General features: G+C 38.6%; 1 protein-coding gene across 11 annotated transcripts in view; it reads right to left on the bottom strand.

Moving 5' to 3' along the window:
- Positions 1–10,733, bottom strand: part of Apbb2 (amyloid beta (A4) precursor protein-binding, family B, member 2) — a 272,486-nt gene extending 261,753 nt beyond the window's left edge. For 2 of the 11 annotated variants that reach the window (XM_013518042.1, XM_013518049.1), the window contains exon 1: positions 10,361–10,730. The gene's annotated coding sequence lies outside the window, so the exon portion shown is untranslated. Of the gene's footprint in view, positions 1–10,360 lie in introns of all 11 variants that reach the window. The other 9 variants (XM_013518048.1, XM_013518045.1, XM_013518040.1 and 6 more) reach the window with 7 other exon arrangements.
- Positions 10,734–17,782: the final 7,049 nt, after the last annotated feature.

The raw sequence follows: 17,782 nt of genomic DNA, 5'->3' as shown, positions 1-17,782 counted from the left end.
ACATTTTTCCAGTTATTCATGGCTGTACTATATATGTATATGTATATGTATATACCAGCACACATACCTTTTTTAAAAAATTAGACCAAAGGACTGGTATTCACTTGACTCTACAAAACCTTTTTTTAAATTTTGCGTGTGTTATATCTCTGCAACCCAGCACACATGCAGAGCTACTTCTTTCTTTACAAACATGCTTTATCTTATACAAATAACCTTGGCATACTTTTGTGTGAACATATTTATGAAATTTCTGGTGGTTTTTAAGCTTTAAAATACATCACCAAACTGCTTTCCAATCATGTCTATTTTAGAACATAATTGGATTTCAAACCGTAGTCTCATTTCTGCATATGTTACCAGTATTGCAACTGACCTGCTTTGTCTCCAACTGCAACCAACCCACAGCAAACTAGGCGAAGCCCTTCTCGACAACACAGACTTCATGAACCGAATGTGAAATGGCTTACAGCAAAGCTGGAAGCTGTCAATCGAGGCTTTGTAAAGGGCTCTGTGCAGCTCAGCTTTTACTGTGGTAGTTTCGACACTCTGCCTAAAAGGCAGACATAAATACAAGAAAAGAAATGGGGAGGTTCAACATCTGCTAGGCACTTCCCCAAGAACACTGTCGACTGAAAAGATGAGGAAAGCAGCAGACAGACAACAGCCTCAAACCATCCGTCCCTCACCATAGGCAGCTCCCATAGCAGTCAACACGAGGAAGCTTGAAGCTCTCAAAAAAGTTGTGCAGGGTGGACACAACAGGGAGCCAGGAATGCTCCTTCCTTCTCCAAGTAGCTACTTTGGAGTGTCTCATCCCCCTAACACCCAAAACCCCTCGGTAACTCACAGCAAATCAATGGGCTGTAGGGCTGGGCCACACACCTTGCTATGAAACTTTGGATGACTTCCCAAACATGTCCTACATTTTTATTTCCATCTCTCAGGGTCTGATTTTTCTTAGTTAGAAATATGTGAAACAGTGGTGTGGTGGTACAAGCCTGTAATCCCAGATACCTAGGAGGCTAAGATAGGAGGACTGCAAATTCAAGCCCAGCCTGAAAAACTTCGCAAAATAAAAAGGGTTAGAGATACAGCTCAGCATTAGAGGACCTGCCAAGCATGTGTGAGGCCCTGGATTCAATCCCAGTTTGTTCATTCCCCCTCTCCCTCTCCCTCTCCCTCTCCCTCTCCGTCTTTCTCTCTGTCTCCTCTCTCTCTCTGAAGATGATAGATAGACGGATGGACAGACAGGAAAAATCCCTTATACACTGATACCTAAGTGCCTTCTACAATTTATTAAACAAAACCAAAAAAATGGCACTTCTCCAAGATTAATCTACTACATTCATATTTACCACTGTCTCTTCGGAAATTCCAAAGCATTCATATGTTGCTTTGGGTTTTTATTACTTCACTAGTTATAATAAAAATGAAGGACATATAAAAAGAGATACATGGCGAGAGAATTTACTATAGACCAACCATTTTACAGGTAATGCTTCTATTTATACTAACATGTTACGGAGTCTGAGGGGAAAATATCTACATTCAAATTTAAATGAGCAGTTGTAAAATCTGGGCAGATCATTTGATTTCTCTATCCTGACCTTCTTTACTGTAAGACAAGATAGTGTCTGTCTCTTGTACACAGTTGTGAGGATCAGATGACTCTCTCCCTCATTCCCACCAAGAGCTGCACATGCTGAAGAAAATGCCACTTTCCCCAGCAGGCATGTATTCTGGCTGTTTCCCCATGAGGGATATCAAATTCTGTTCCCTCCAGCAATGACCACAGCAACCTTCCACAAAAGATGCACTGCCACGTTCACTTAGAATTTAATTGAATTCCACTGAAGTAAATAGAACTAATTCGGCTTCCCTCCCTTATCAGTCCGTAAGTTAACACCTGCTCAAAATCCTATCCTAGAATCATAAATCAAGGACCCAAAGGTAAGGTTAGAATTTCAAGTGTTTTATCTCTGAGATAAATCTTTGGTAAAGTCACTAATTACTGTCTGACTTTCCCAGGCACTTTGACACTTTAACCAGACACCAGAAAAGAGCCATCACAGTCATAAAACCCAAACTAACAACCACATCTCTCACTTCAGCATCCTCAAGATGATTTCTCTTATGAAAACATCAAGGAATAGTTGCTAAGATTCTAACCCTCGTCAAAGGGCTCAGCTATACGATGATTACAGTAAAAACTGTTCTCTTCAGTTTCAAAAGGGTACAGTGAGCAAACCGTACAGAACAATATTCTAACGCAAGCTAGTCTGATGCTGACACTTTTTATAAATCATTGGTTTCAAAACTGCCTATATAAAAACATTTAAGCAGCTGTTTTTGTTTATGAATGAAACTGGGTATCAATACTTATTTGGGCAGATAATAATTTGGGAACTTCAGTTCTGAATATTCAGTTTTGAATATTCAATTTTTAATTATGTCATGAATGTAGATTTTTTACCTTGATAGTATCGTCAAATTAAATATATTAATCTTCATAGATCAGTACAGGATTGAGAAAGTACTGCTCATTCTTATATCAATAATTACATTAAAATATGTAACAACTGACTATATGTCACTTACATATGGTATTCTTGAAGGCTTTTAAAGGAAACCTATATTCATATATTATTTAACATAAAAATATACAGACAACTGAAATATCAAAAGATGTAATATTTGTAAGGTTACAAAGAAAGCAGTTAATATATTATAAGCTTCTTTATTATAGATTGACACAAAAAATGTGTTTTCTACTAATGAAAGCAAGTTCCAGACACACTTTTTTAAAATTAATTTTATTGGTACACTTTGACATACATAAGGATCACATTCATCGTAGGGAGTTTGTATCTGGATATAATATACCTTGATTTTTTTTCACATTCCCCTCCCCTCCCTTTGACCCATTTCTGCTCCTTATTTACAAAAGCTTTGTTTCCGTTTCTTCCTTCTATTCTCTTGTTTCTCTTTTTTTCTTGCGGGGGCGGGGGGCAGTCTTTTTGAGACAGGGTCTAGCTATGCAGTTCAGGCTGGCCTTGAACTCACTTTGTAGCTCAGGCTAACCTTAAACTCCTAGCAATATTCCTGCCTCGGCCTCCTGCCTCAGCCTCCTCAGCCTCAGAGTGCTGGGATTACAGGCATGCACCACCATGCCGGGCTTCTCTTGTTTCTTTCCCTTCCCTCCCTTACCCCTCCCTCCTCCCTTGTTCCCCTTCCTGCCTGAACATTTTCTTCCAGTTCCCAATATCTACCATCCATTTTGGTCCTTATTTGTGCTTTCAGACTTTCCCATAGGAGAAACAATGTGGTATGTAAACACGTGTTGTTCAATTTATTTCACCTAAAAGTATGGACTCAAGGTGCATCCATTTACCTAAAATGTCTCCTTTATCTTTCTTTATGGCAGAATTGTACTCCAATGTACATAAAAACCACACACCATCCTGAACATGCCCAATCTCATCAAATACACGATTTCCATGTTGACTTAGCAAATGGTGTATCTGATTTTGCTTTATTTACACTCAGATAAGAGGATGGAGCCCCACAAATGTAATTATGCCCTAACGTGAACATAATACTTCAATCTTTTCCCCCCTCGCTTCCAGTATTGGGACTTGAATCCGGGGCCTCACACATGCTAGGCAAGTGCTCTACCACTGAATTACTTCACCAGCCCTCAATCTTTCTGAAACCCTACCTTCAGTCAGCAAAAGGCTCTATTCAAAGTAAAAGGCAGTGAAAAGGTTATCCTCATCCACTCATAGTGTTTCAACTCCCAAAGAAAAACAATGCTAACGAGACCGTATCTTCATAGAACACTATACGACACTCCTCAAAGCCATTCTGTGAGTAGGTTGTGAAGATGTTCTCACATGCGCTTCTCACGAAGAGAAATAAAAAAAGAATTAAAGGATTACCTGGGCTGAAAGATTTATGATGCCTATTTCTGGGATCCTAGCAATAGCAATGAAAGCTTATTTATATCCTCTAAATGAATGCTAAAAAGACTAATTCCACATTGCCTCTACACATGTATTTTTTCTAAGTAACACTGCCAGCCAAACGACTGCCTGAGAAACAAAGGGGCCAGGTAACAAGCATTTCAGCACCCATCACACTGCTCTACCAATGCTGAAATGTGAGGGTTACAAAGCGGAGCAGGAAGCTGGGCGTGGGGCTGGATGCCTGTAATTCCAGCACTACGAGGAAACTGAGCAAGGAAGATCACAGTTCAAACCCAGCCTGGACAACTTAGCAAGACCTCATTCTCAACCAAACAAACACACAGAAGAAAAGCTGGGTGCTGGGAATGTAGCTCAGTGGGAATCCCCTGAGTTTAATCCCTAGTACCCATCCCCTAAAAAAAGCAAGCAGGAACCAAACAGATAACCCAAACCACAGAACTGAGCTTTCAGTAAGGCATGGTTTAACATAATTGAACTACAGTCAACAGGCTTGAAATCTGAAAGTATGATTTAATCCCCAAATGAAGCCCAGTAGTAGAATTAGATTTTAGTTACATGCCAGAGAAAGGAAACGTTTCTGAATTTCACCAAGACCAAATTTAGACATTTTTTACATTAAAAACAAAAGTAATGCCCCAACAAAATTATAACTTTACTAAAAAACAAAAATCAAAATCCAGACATCAGAATAATGCAATAATTTTTAACATTTCCTTTTCAATCTTCAGATTCAGAATTTTTATATAGTTGTAACTAAAACAGAGATAAATTTGAAGTCTTTAATGTTTTCATAGTAATCTACTGAGAACTTTACTAATGTAGTAAGAAGACAAAATAGAATGTGTAAGTTTAAAAATAGGGACAGAATTTTAATCATACTCTGAAATTTTTTTAATTTTCATAAAACATTTAGAACTATATACTGTTACCAGACCCAAGACATTTTAATTCATAGATTTCACTACTTAGTAAAATAATAGTTTTGTAAAATATATCTTTTTCTGAATGAGATACAACTCATATCACCATTAATGAAAATTCTTGTAGTAATATACTTGACTTATAAATCCTTTAAGTAAGCCAGGCGTGGTGGTGCACACCTATAATCCCAGCACTCAGGAGGCAGATGCAAGAGGATTGAGTTTTACGGCCAGCCTGGGCTACCCGGTACATTGAAGGCCAGCCTGGATTACATAGTGAGACTCTGTTTTGAATAAAACAGTAACAACAACAACAAAATCCCAAAACTAAATAAACAAAGTATTGCTTAGATTTAAAGTAACACAGGCTGGGCCTGGTGTCACACGCCTGTAATCCCAGCACTCAGGAGGCTGAGCAGGAAGATTGCTAGCCTGCAGTACACAGGCTAAGACTCTGTCAAGACAGAGAGAGAGAGAAAGAGAGACAGAGACAGAGACAGAGAGGGAGAGAGAGGGGGAGGGAGGGAGGGAGGGAGAGAGAGAAAGAGAGGGAGGGAGGGAGGGGATGAGAGAGGGCAAGGAGGCGGGGGAGAGTTGGACTCTCCCTCAAAGCAGAACGTATGCTTATTTTAAGCATGGACTGGATTTAATCCCCAGTAACAAAAAATAAATAATAAAATAAATTAATACACACAATAATCTGGAATAAACATATAGATCAATTCCACATAATCTTCTACCATTTAAGACTTTCATAATTATCACAAAGAGATTAGTACTTAATGGCACAAAAAAAAGGAGAGGAAAAGAACCAAAGAAAATTTTTAAAAAAGAGAAATATTACAAATAAAGTTTGTTTCTTGAACAAACCTTTTTCATACAAAAATTGCATTCAAAAAGCTAAATGTAATGCAGTACTGGTATAAGGACAGACATGTAAATCAAAAGAGCAGAGCTGAGATTCTAGGCATAAGCCTTTATCTTTATGACCAAGTGATTTTCTACAAAAGTACCATGAAAATCAGTAGATAAAAGATAGTTTTTTTCAGGAATAGTGCTAGTATGGGATATGAAAAAAAAAATTAAAATAAAATGAACTCTGCAAGCTTTCATGAGGCAAAGAGCTCTTAGAAACATCAAAATCATGTTTTAAAAAAAATTCATAAATTGAACTTCCTTAAAATTAAAAACTTTTGCAATTCAACAGACCCCATTATGAAAAGTTTACACACACACACACACACACACACACACACACACACTTTCCTATACTGAGAAAATTTAACATTAATTTAAATGTACATTATTTCATTATGAAGAAGAAAAACAGCAGCATAAAAAAATGAAAAGACAAAGCCAGAGATTGGAGGAAGGTACGTATAAATCAGGTATCTAATAAAGGATGTATATCAGGAGTCCAGACAGAGACCAAAACAACCCTACATAACAATAGGCAAAAAATTTGCACAGTGATTGTCCTGAGGAAAATATAGGAATGGCTAAGAAGTACTTGATTGAGCAGAGGTGGTGGTACATGCCTGTAACATGCCTATAATCCCAATACTCTGCAAACAGAGGCAGGAGGACAGCATATTCAAGCCCAGCCTGAACAAGCTGGCAACTCAGTAACTTAGTGAGACTCTGTCTCAAAATCTGTCTCAAAAATTAAAAGACAGTCTGGACATGTACATCAGTGCAATCTCCACTACCAAAACAAAACAGAAAGCATGAGTAAAAAAGGTCAACTATGAGGAAGTGAATCTCATAATTATCATTTTTTTGTCTTTATACAAAATCTACATTATAGAATGATTTCATAAGAAACTCCAAAGTGTACAATTCTGTACATTTCTCATGTACAGTCAAGTTTTCAAATTACTGCAGAAAAATGATAATAATATCCAGATTGGGCAAGAAATAAAACTATCTCTATTTGTAGAAGATACAATCTGTTATAAAGAAAATACTACGGAAGTCACACATACATTAAAAAATTATCAGTACTTGGGGCTGGGGATTTAGCTCAGCAGCACAGTGCCTGCCTGGCAAGTGCAAGGTCATGAGTTTGATTCCCGGTACCAGAAAAAAAAAAAAAAAAATTATCAGTACTTGCATGAATAACAACATAGTTGCAGGAAACAAGATCATTATACAAAATTATATTTCTATGCTTTAGCAAAGAATAACTCAAAAGTGAAACTAAGAAAACAATTCCATTTGTAAAGTTATCAAAAAGAAAAAGAATACTTAGAAATGAATTTTACAAAGAAGTACAAGACTTATACCCTGAAAACAATACAACACTGTTGAAAAATATTAAAAACCTAAGGAAATGAAAACAAATCCTATGTTCATGTATTAGAACTCTTGATCTTGAAATTCAATGCAATACCTAGCAAAAAGCTGGTTCAATATTCAAAATAAAATTAATATAATCTGTCACATAAGAAATTAAAGAAAAATCACATGAACATAACAATACCTTCAAAAAAATCTGGAAAAAAATCCAGTATTCTCTCATGAAAACTAGGACTAGAGGGGAACTTTCTCAACTTGATAAAGAACATCTTTATAGCTAACATCATACTTAACAATAAAAAACCCAAGTGAATTAAAAATTTTCCATATGAAAACTTACAAAGAAACGTTAATAACAGTTTTATTGATAATTAGCAGAACTTAGAGGCAAACAAGATCTTCTTCAACGGGTGAATGAGTAAGTAAGCCGTGGAACAACCAGACAATGCAGTGTTATTAAGTACTGCAAAAAAATGAGCTATCAAGCCATGAAAAGACAGAGGAGACTGAAATGAACTTTGTTAAGTAAAAAAAGCAAATTTGAAAAGACTACGTAGTATATGATTCCAATTACATGATGTTCTGAGGAGTAATGTTATGGAAATGGTAATATAATCAGGGATTCAAGGGAAGATAGGAAAGGATCAGTAGGTAGGACACAGATTTTTAGGACAGAGAAACTATTTTGTATGATACTACATTATGATTTAATTGTATGATATATACTTATAATAAAATATATAGTTGTATATCACATAAAAATACATGTTACCATTGAAAATATTTTTCAACATCCATTGAACACATATACAAAGAGTGAACCTAACATAAATTATGAACTTCAGTTAATATATCAAACTGGCTCATTGATTACAAAAATGTGTCACATTAATGCAAGATATTATTAATAGAGAAAACTACCAACAGGGGTTATATGGAACTCTCTTATACATTCTGTACCATGTTCCCATAACCTAAACTCCTGAAAACAAGTCTGATAAGTTAAAATTGAGCAAATTATGTTAATTATAAAAAATTAAGTAATGATAATAAAGTCTAACAGTCACAGGAGGAAATAAAGCTTCAGTATTCCCTGGCACAGTTGGAGTTTGCTCTAAACACAAAACTAGCTCTGAGGTTTTGGAAACAATGGCTGCTACCCTCTGATGTTAAAATGAACCCTGGACAGCTTTCTGATAACCTTTTATTTGGTGCTCCTGAAACAATTGTATTTACAGTAAATAACAAGATTCCACTGCTGGGGAGACTCTGAAATTATCTTCCTTATCTGCAATTTGCTTTAACTATAGGCTCTGTTAAGCCTTCCTTTCTTTACACTCAAAAACCAAGTAACAGAATTAAATGGAGCTCTAAAAATGTTTTTGAAGCCTAAGTCCCATTTCTCCTTTGTTAAAAGTGCTCTCTGCTATTTTCTCCACCACCCAGCAGAATGCAGTTTCACCTCTGCCCCCACAGGGCCTTGCTCTACCTCTAGTTATACTCTTTCATGCTACATGTCAGCTACCCAAAGATGTACCAGGCCATCTCTTATACTCTCAGCCTCCAAAGATAGAGACTAAGCCAGTCATTTCTGCACTGAGTTCCCAAACCTAGAAGGTACTGTATCAGGAAGTATGTGATGTAAATGACATAGTTACCAAACTAAGCTGCCAGGCAAGTGAAATGGGAGATGCTTTATGCTAAGTTGGGGGCCAAATTTGTGTGTGTGCATATACATGAGTATGTAAATGAACGTGTGCATGCATACGTATATTTGCATATATATGTGCATCTGTGTGTATCTCAGCATTTGTATGGGTGTGCTTGTATGTATCCGTGTGTGTATGTGTTTGTGTTGGGGGGGGTCCCTCCCTTTTCAATTCCTTTCCTCCATCTCCCTGCTCTTATTACTATGCTGACTGAATTCTTAGAAAGTCTTTCCCTCTGGCTGGGGATGTAGCTCAGTAGTAGGCCACTTGCCTAGCATGCACAGGGCCCTGGGTTCAACCCCACACACACACACAAACTGCCACAGGCAGCTCCAGCTTAACACTTAAACTCACAAAAAGGAAAACAAACTCTCTTTTCAATAGTTTCCACAACAGTGCTTCCCCAAAGTGAAGTACTGTGGGGATCCCTCTAACTGACCACTGTGATTATCACTGGTCAGACTCTGTCACATGCCCAGGACTGAGTCAAGGGAGTCACCGCCTCTAATGACACAGACTGACAATGAGGCAAGGGTAACTGCCCAGGGAAAACGTGGGTGACTTATTAAAAGAAGGGGGAAAGAGAGGCTGGCGACCAAGGTCAACAGACACTCACCACTTCATCGGCTCTAAAAGCCTGCTGGCTCACTCCTTCCAACGGAGTATTTGTTAACTGCTTTTTACGAATCGTGCCGAGTTACCCACTGAATAGCCAATAGAAATTATCTACAATGCCCGCCCCTGTATAATATACTTTCTCAAAGTGAGTTATTTTCCACCTTACTGCCACCCATGGGGTTATTGATGCTGTTTCATTCTCCTGGTTCACAGCGAGGCTATTTTGCATTTATTCAAACGCTTATTTTATTCAGGGCCTTTCTCTTCCCTCGTCCTATCTGAGTATCTTAATGCCAAATGCACACACTGCTGAAGAAGAATGTGTCGGTAGTTTTTGTTTGGGGGAAAAGAAGTACTTACAATCTTCCCAAGCAAACAAAGTATGCACAGCCAGAAGTAGCCCCACAGAAATGACCCAACCTTCAGAGTGTGAAAACATAAATGAGCCCAAGTCTCTGAAAATGCCAGCACAACCCCACAAGGGCAGACACGGCTTTCTCTCCAAATAAAGCCAAGATCACTGAGGCTGTTATAGGTGACCTCTGGTTGTGGCTTTCTGTAATTTGTGCTGAAGATCCTTCTCAGAGAGAGGAAAAGATGAAAGAGAGGATGGGACAGAGGAGAGGAGAGAAAGGGAAGGAAAGATAGACAACAATATGCCTTACAAAGAAAGCTGTGAGGATACACCCCTAACAGGATGCTAGGAATCTCCCAAACAGCTGAGGATAATTATTTGGGGTTTTCTCAAAACACAGATGGAAGAAACGAAACTTTTCCCTATCTGACCCAATGAACCTCAGCCAGCCTTTCTTATGTTTATACTAACCTGATTTTGCTGAAGTTGTCCTCTGTCTCAGTGTTTCACAGGAGCTTTCTTTTATGGATTTTCCATCCAGCAAACATTTCTGTTCCGCGGCTGGGCAGATCCGACCACAGCATGCTTGGCTAGAGACTGCAGCAGCTCACCCAGGCAGCTCCAACCTGGAGGGCAAAGGCCAGAAGCCATTGTAAGGATTCATATTCACAAACTGTCTCCCTCTCAAGGGCACATAGTTGGCAGGATAACATCAAGCACCTTCCAAATGTTTAAAATCATTGATGAACACAGACAACAGCTTATAAGGTACCCTAAAGACAAGTCGGGCTATGCCAAGAGAGGGCTGAAGGATTTAATCATTACTGAAAAGGTATGGCCATACGACTTTGTTCTGTTTGTGGAAAATTTAAAAGCCAGATGTTTTAATTAACCACAGAAAACACACACTACAACTAAAATTTCATGAACACAGTGATCTGCCCCATGGAAAACCACAGGAATGTTCTGGCAGGGCTTGGTCTGAATTCTTGGGACACAGAGGCCTGGAGTCATTCCCCTTAGAAACTCAAACAGAAAATTAACTTGCTCAATATGGCTAAAAGTAAAATGAAACCCAGATTTAATCTCAATCAAACATGAAAACATTTAAGACTTCAAAGGACACCACCAAAGACACAGGAGTAAGGGTCATGAAAATATTCTAATGTGGTTCAGGATTTAGAACTGTATTCACAATGCAGTGTAAATGGCCTAACAGAACTTTTTACAGGTTACACACTCCAAAGGGGAAATTAACTTTTCATTTACTGATAGAAGAAATTATATATAAAACCAATACTCAACAAGTAAATCATAAATATTATCAAATGTATATACTCTATCTGAGCAAAAGGAACCCTTTAACCACCCTGCTGCCAAATATGTGTCCTGACCCACCCTAGTCACCATGCCCACTCAGGGCACCCAGAAAAATGGCATTAAAATAACTCACTCTCACTTTGTTGCAGCTAACAATACTGACACAGAAAAACTCACGAGGGAAGCTTATGCAAATAATTAGCGAACAATAAGAGCTAATAGATTAAGAAGTTTTCATCTGTTAAATATAGTAGTAGTTATGACAACATCTATAGAGGCTAAATACTGAAAGCCTGTTAAGAGGGAGCAGGACAAATGTTATTTTCAGATACTAGGCTACAATTCTATTTCTGTAAATCAAAACAGTCCTCATCACAAGCATGCCAAGCATAATATTACATTAATTTCTACCTTCAGTCCCCAAAAATCACCTCAAAAAGAATACAGCAAGAAAAAGACATCAATATATACACTACGATCACAATAAGACACCAAAGTGTGAATAACAGCATTTTTAGAAGCCACTTATATTTCCTTACTGGTATTTTCCAAGCTTTGCAGAGTTAATATATATTGCTCATATAATTAGAATTTTTTAAGTGAGGGGTTTTTTTAAAAGAGTATGAGAAAATAAAACAAAAATGGGACATCTATGCTATATTATTAGTCTTATCCTAAGTTGCCTCTTATCTGAATAACAGAGCTAATAAATTAAGAAGTGTTCACCTATCTCAACTCAGTTATAGGCTGAGCCTCCCTAATACAAAAATCTAAAATCCAAAGCAGTCGAAAATATAAAGCTTTTTGAAGGCAGCATGACAAGATGAGTGGAAAATCCAACCTATGAAACATGCTTTCCTATACAAAATTTTCCAAAACATTGTGTAAAATTCCCTTCAAGGCCCTGTCTATAAGATATACACAAAACACTGATGAAGTCTGTGTTCAGATATGAGTCTCATCCCCAAAATAGCTCACTATGTACATGCAAACATTCCAAAGTCCAAAAAAATGTGCACTCTGAACCATTTCTGGTTTCAAGCATTTCAGTTAAGAGATGCTTGATCTGTTGTTCTTCATTTGTAAGTTCAAACCCAAGTACCCAGTAACATGTTCAAGGCTGAAAAACGGTAGTTTCCTAGAAATGCAAACATTTTTCTTTTTTAGTGTGGAAACTGGCCACAGGCAGAACATCTCATCCAAACTTCTTGATCACCGACTATGCAACACACCTGTCACTTAATTAAGAGAGCATCTCTTAGGGTTACTTCATGGTTTCACAGGTACAGGGCCCTTAGCAACCCCTGCCACGCTCCACTTATGATGCTCTTAGCATCCCAAGAAATACAAAGCAAAACTGGAAGCTGAATGCTAGAGGTCTTGACAATCTCTTACTCCAAGAAGCTCAGGCCCAAGGAGTTAAACTGCTCTTCCTTTAGCCACACAGTCAGGAAGCAGGGATGTGAGTCAGGCGCACCTGCCTCTGCTTCAACCAAGCCTCTTTTCACAACTACTGTGTCTCAGCATGCACCCCTTGGATCACAACATACACTGTATTAAATTTGTATCAGCTAAGCCAGGAGAATGTATTCCACTAAAAGTTAAATGCACACAGAAAAAAAGTGAAGACTCAACCCCAGGGTATTAAAAGAAAAACAACAACAATGCAGCTCTGCCCAGAATGTGTCCAAGGGAAGAAACAATGGTTGCACTGTGTGCAGGTGGCAGGTGTCCTCAACAGAAACTGCCTATCACGCAGTGAAAGTCCTGGTCCTAGTCCTGGCCCTGTAGATAACAACACAATCCACCTGCGTTAAGTGGGACAAAAGGTTTTCAACAAATAAAACTACACCGGTGCCAAGTCACCTGCAAGAAGCCTGAAAGATGCATGTTCATCTGCTTTGGAAGTAAGTCATTCATGGCATCGGGACCTGGCTGCTTACTTCAAAAACAACCCAAGTTTTAAGGGTTTTTAAATTAACAAGGTACTAGGAATGAAAATAAAATAATCCGAATGTTCCACATCTTATGTTTCATACAACCTTAAGAGAACATCCAGGCTTTTTTTGCTTTTCTTCATAATTATTTCTTTGAAATACTGCTCACCTCCAGTTCTTTGTGTCTACCTAGAGTGTCCATGCCACAGCAATCAGAAACCTCATTCTCACAAAATGTGACCAACCTAAAAAGCAAGAGACCAAAGAGGACAGATGGCAATGACAAACTCAGAAAGCCTTCCGGAAAACCCTTTACTGAGCTCACTGCTCGTCACTCTTTCCCTACTGTGCAGCAGGACAACAAAGGCATGAACTGTGAAGCTGCTAATAATAAAAAAAAAAGCCGCCTCAGAGACGATGTGATCCAGCTTTGTAAGAGCCCAAGCAAACATAATGGCTTTGTCCTGCCACAAGTGAGGCCAGCAGCAGATGAAAAAGAAAATGCTTTCTTTCCACCCAAAACTGCTCCTAAAATCCCCATCCTGTATTTCCATGGCTGGATCCTAGAGAGAACACACTATCAGCAGCTATTTATTCCCTTCTATCCCTCAGTTCTAATATTGAAGGTTAATCTCTAAAGTGAGCAAAAGGAATTAGATTCTTGTTGATACTTCACAATAAAATCAGAGCTTTGTGGGAGAGTATTATACAGATAACTCTTTAAAGTCACTTGTAAGACAATGACAGGAAGTTTAAATTTAGCAGTCTGATAGAATGAACTCTGACTTATCAGCCACAAGCTAGAGAGATCTTGCTGAAGTCACCAAATTATCTTACTTAATAGAAGACTAAGTAGAAATGAGAATTCAGTGAGATTCACAGATTTTGAAATCTTTCATTACTTGGATTCTTGGCAGTGTGTCAGTCGGCCTTTGGCTCCAGTGAACGGCTTTGGCAAAACTCGACACTGCCATCATTCAGGAACCTAAGTGTTTGTTTGACCAGCATCTTTTTTTCGCCTAGTCTAATGCCACAGAGAAGGCTTCTACTTCTTGAGCTTCATTCTTGGAAACATCAGCTGAGCAATTCAACACTGCTGCAATTTCTATCTCAAAATGACCAGACGAACAAGGCACGAAATAGTACTTTGGAACATATTCTCAGAGCTGAGAAATTTTGATTTTAAAACTTAGATCTTTAATATTAACAAATGTATACCTTAAAATATGTGGGAAACAGGAGAGTACAAAATGTTTAAAAGAATGAGGGTCAATTTAAAAATAAAAAATTTTCCCCAAAAGAGCATATCCTATGTTCCCATCTCAGTAAGGGGAAAAGAACTAGTACAGTGAATCCGTAACCTGGCCCCCAAGAAAGTTTGTGGCTGATGATCAGAGATGACCATTTGAAATATGTTTCCCACAGTGCCTTTCCCCAGCACACACTCAAGTAAACAGTGTGAATAGGTAGAGGAAGGAAATTAATGTTCACTAAGTTTCAAAGGCTGCTGTGGAGCAAAGGAGGAAGAAATCAACAGATTCAGAGGTTGCAGTTCCAGCTCTGCTCCTTGTCACCCAAAGCTTTCTGACTGTGAAGTTGGCCTGTTCAATCTTTGTCACTGGTCAGACTGAAAAGGCACTATCAGCCATCCTCATGCAGTTGCCCATTGCTGAAACCAATCAGGAGAGCATTATGTAGCTATAAAGCATTATGTATTCATCCAACGAACACTAAAAAACTACCTGCTGCCAGAAATGGGACGACGGCCACAACCATGAGCACAGGAAACCCAGCTCCTCCCAGGGGAGCATATGTTCAGATACTGAGACTGGGAGGAGGCACCAGGGGTGAGGGGGACAAGCAGGCAGTGTCTAATCAGCCTACCCAACAAACAGCAAGAGGTGTCACCTCTACACCAAGTTTCTAACAAAGTTTATCAGTGAAAAGTGACAGATGTGGTTGTTAGTTCTGGTTGTTTTGCTGTTAGCTCATTCATTTAGAACATTTTTATTGACCAGTCATATGTGCTAGGGATTTGGGACTAAACAAGTTCCATCTAATGTAGTTAATATTCCAGTCATTCTTCATCCACATGAAATACAAATGTGAATGCTAAATACACACAGGCAGCCATACTGCTTCTGCTGCAGTACAACAGTTTTCACAACCAACGTCTCCACACACACATCAGAAAGAACGTTCTCATTGATCTACAAGCAGTAAACACTTTACTTCTTATTTTAATCTCCAGGCCACATTTTACATGATACCAAGTAATTGCAACTATACAGAAGGTCCTCTTAGATGTGAGGGATTACAGCCTATGTGTTCTTTGGCATGGAGTAGAACATTCCCCCACATTCTTTCCCTGAGGAAAAGAACATATGCTGGAATCTATCCAGCAACAATCCCAGCTTTAACAAGGGGAATATCAGTTATTTTAGAAGCATTTCCTGCAGAAATTTTTTAAAGGACAAAAAAAATTTGAATTATTTACTTTAGAAACTAAACTCAAGTTCAACTTCAACATGCCAAATGTCTGTCTTTGCAAAGTCTATTTTCAAAAAATCGGTTTTATTTCATTTTTTTTAAAGTCCTGAGAACCAGTCTGTCCAGCACATAGTCAACACTGCTGTCCAAAAATGCAACTAGGAAGGAGCGAAAAAGAGCTGGTGAAGGACAAGAAAGAGAAAAAAGGAGTGAAGGCCCATGAATTAATCTCAATAACCTTAAAACCCACACACTTAAATCACACACTCAGAGCCAACGTTCAAAATGTATGTTCAGGTAGGAAGTAATATTCAGGTAAAAGTGACCAAAATGCTACTCAAGTCGGGAGCAAGGATTCCCAAACCTTGGGCTCCCGGGAAGAACACAAAACCAAATTCTCCAACAGAGCAGGCCTGGGACAGTGCATAGGAATCTGTATTTTTTAAACTGTCCCCAAATGGTGCTGATACACAGCCACAGGTATTTACTGATTTACTATTTTAAAAAGTGTTCCTCCCTGTCTAGTCTCAGGTTGCCTGAGTACTTTCTGGTTCTCCTCTACCTCTCAGAAAGCACTCTTCAGATTCTATTTTGGGCTCCTTTTACCTGACCACTAGATAATCGTGTAGACAAGATGTCCAAAAAGCCCCATCCCCACCCTCCGCACACTTCATGCAACTTCCCAATGTCTTCAAACACACAGCTTCGCTCAGCTACCAAGTGCCTTCTGATTAGCCCCACGCATCCGTTCACCCATCAAGCCTCTCCTGCGATGCCCCAAACACGAAGCCCTGCACGAATCCCCCGGTCAGACCTGTGCCCCTCAGCTCTAACCCCATGCTCCACTATTCCCAGACAAACATCTCTTTCTACATTCACATACGCCACACTGAGCTGTGTCTTTAAGAGATAGCATTTTAATTTTTGGCCAAGTTTTTCTTAAATATTTAAAAACAAACGAATGGCGGCATCTTACACTCAATACCTGCAGAGGCCATCTCAGTGCCTAGCCACTCCCTGCCTACCCAGTGCTGCCCAGCACGCTTTTGGATGATGGAGATACCCCACGCCTTGGCATCAGAGAGCAGCCATCAGCCATGGGAGCCTGGCAAGGCAGCTACCGTGTGTGAAGGGTTGATCCTTAAACTTTCTCAACTGTAATGAATGCAATGTTTGGGCGTGTTTACCAGTTTCTGGGTCCCCTGTACCATTTGGCATCTCGGCCCCCCTCAAGGAATCACATTCTCTTATAAAAAGGGAAAAAAAAAAAAAAAAAAAAGGAATTGCGTTGTTCTCCCTGAAACATGTCCTGAAGGAGTCTCCTAGGAAAAGTCTGCCGTGGTAATACCAGGTTCAATTTTTCCTGAAGTGTATTTTGTCTTTTCCCTGAATGATAGTCTTGCTGTCATACAATCGACAGTATTTTCTTTTAATATTCTGAAGACAGTTTTTTATTTCCAGTTTCCATTTTGCTGTTGAGAAGTCAGCTCTCAGTTTATTACTTCTTACATACAATGTATCCGTTCTTTCTGGGGGTTCTTGAGATCACCTTTATTTTTTAAATTTTCCCTATGTCCAGAAGTAGATTTTTTTTATCATTATGGTGCTTTCCTCATCTGTCTATATGTTACATGAAGAGAAACACTGATCATTTATGTCTCTCGAGCTTCATAAACTCAAAAATTATTCATGGAGTAGAGCTTCAAATATAACTTCCCTCAATTTGCTCTCATTATCTTTCTAGGACTCTGAAGAAATCTCACTGTAGCTTTTCTGTCTTTCAACCACACTTCCATGCTTTTCTTTTCCTTTCTATATTACACTGTTCACTTTTTCTAAACTTTTTTCAGGTTCATTAATTCCCTCTTCAATTGCTTCTAATCTAATTTATTTAACCTTTATTTCAACAAACATAGTATTTTCTTTTGGATTTGCTTGTTCCCAAATCTGCCTGATGAACTTTTATAATGTTATGTAATTTCTACTTATTTGTGATCACACATTTTATTTCTTAAAGTACTGCAAACATAGCTATTTTATATTCGATATCAGATAATTCCAGTACCTAAAGTCCTCAGGATTCTAAATCTACTGTTTTAAGCTTTAGGGTTGGGTTGGATTGGGTTGGGTTTCACTGTTTCCACTG

Source organism: Chinchilla lanigera, unplaced genomic scaffold (assembly GCF_000276665.1).
Source record: "Chinchilla lanigera isolate Chin_1 unplaced genomic scaffold, ChiLan1.0 scaffold00042, whole genome shotgun sequence".
In the NCBI taxonomy this organism is placed as follows: Eukaryota; Metazoa; Chordata; class Mammalia; order Rodentia; family Chinchillidae; genus Chinchilla; species Chinchilla lanigera.
The sequence above is the reverse complement of the archived record's forward strand: the minus strand, read 5'-3'. Positions and strand labels throughout refer to the sequence as shown.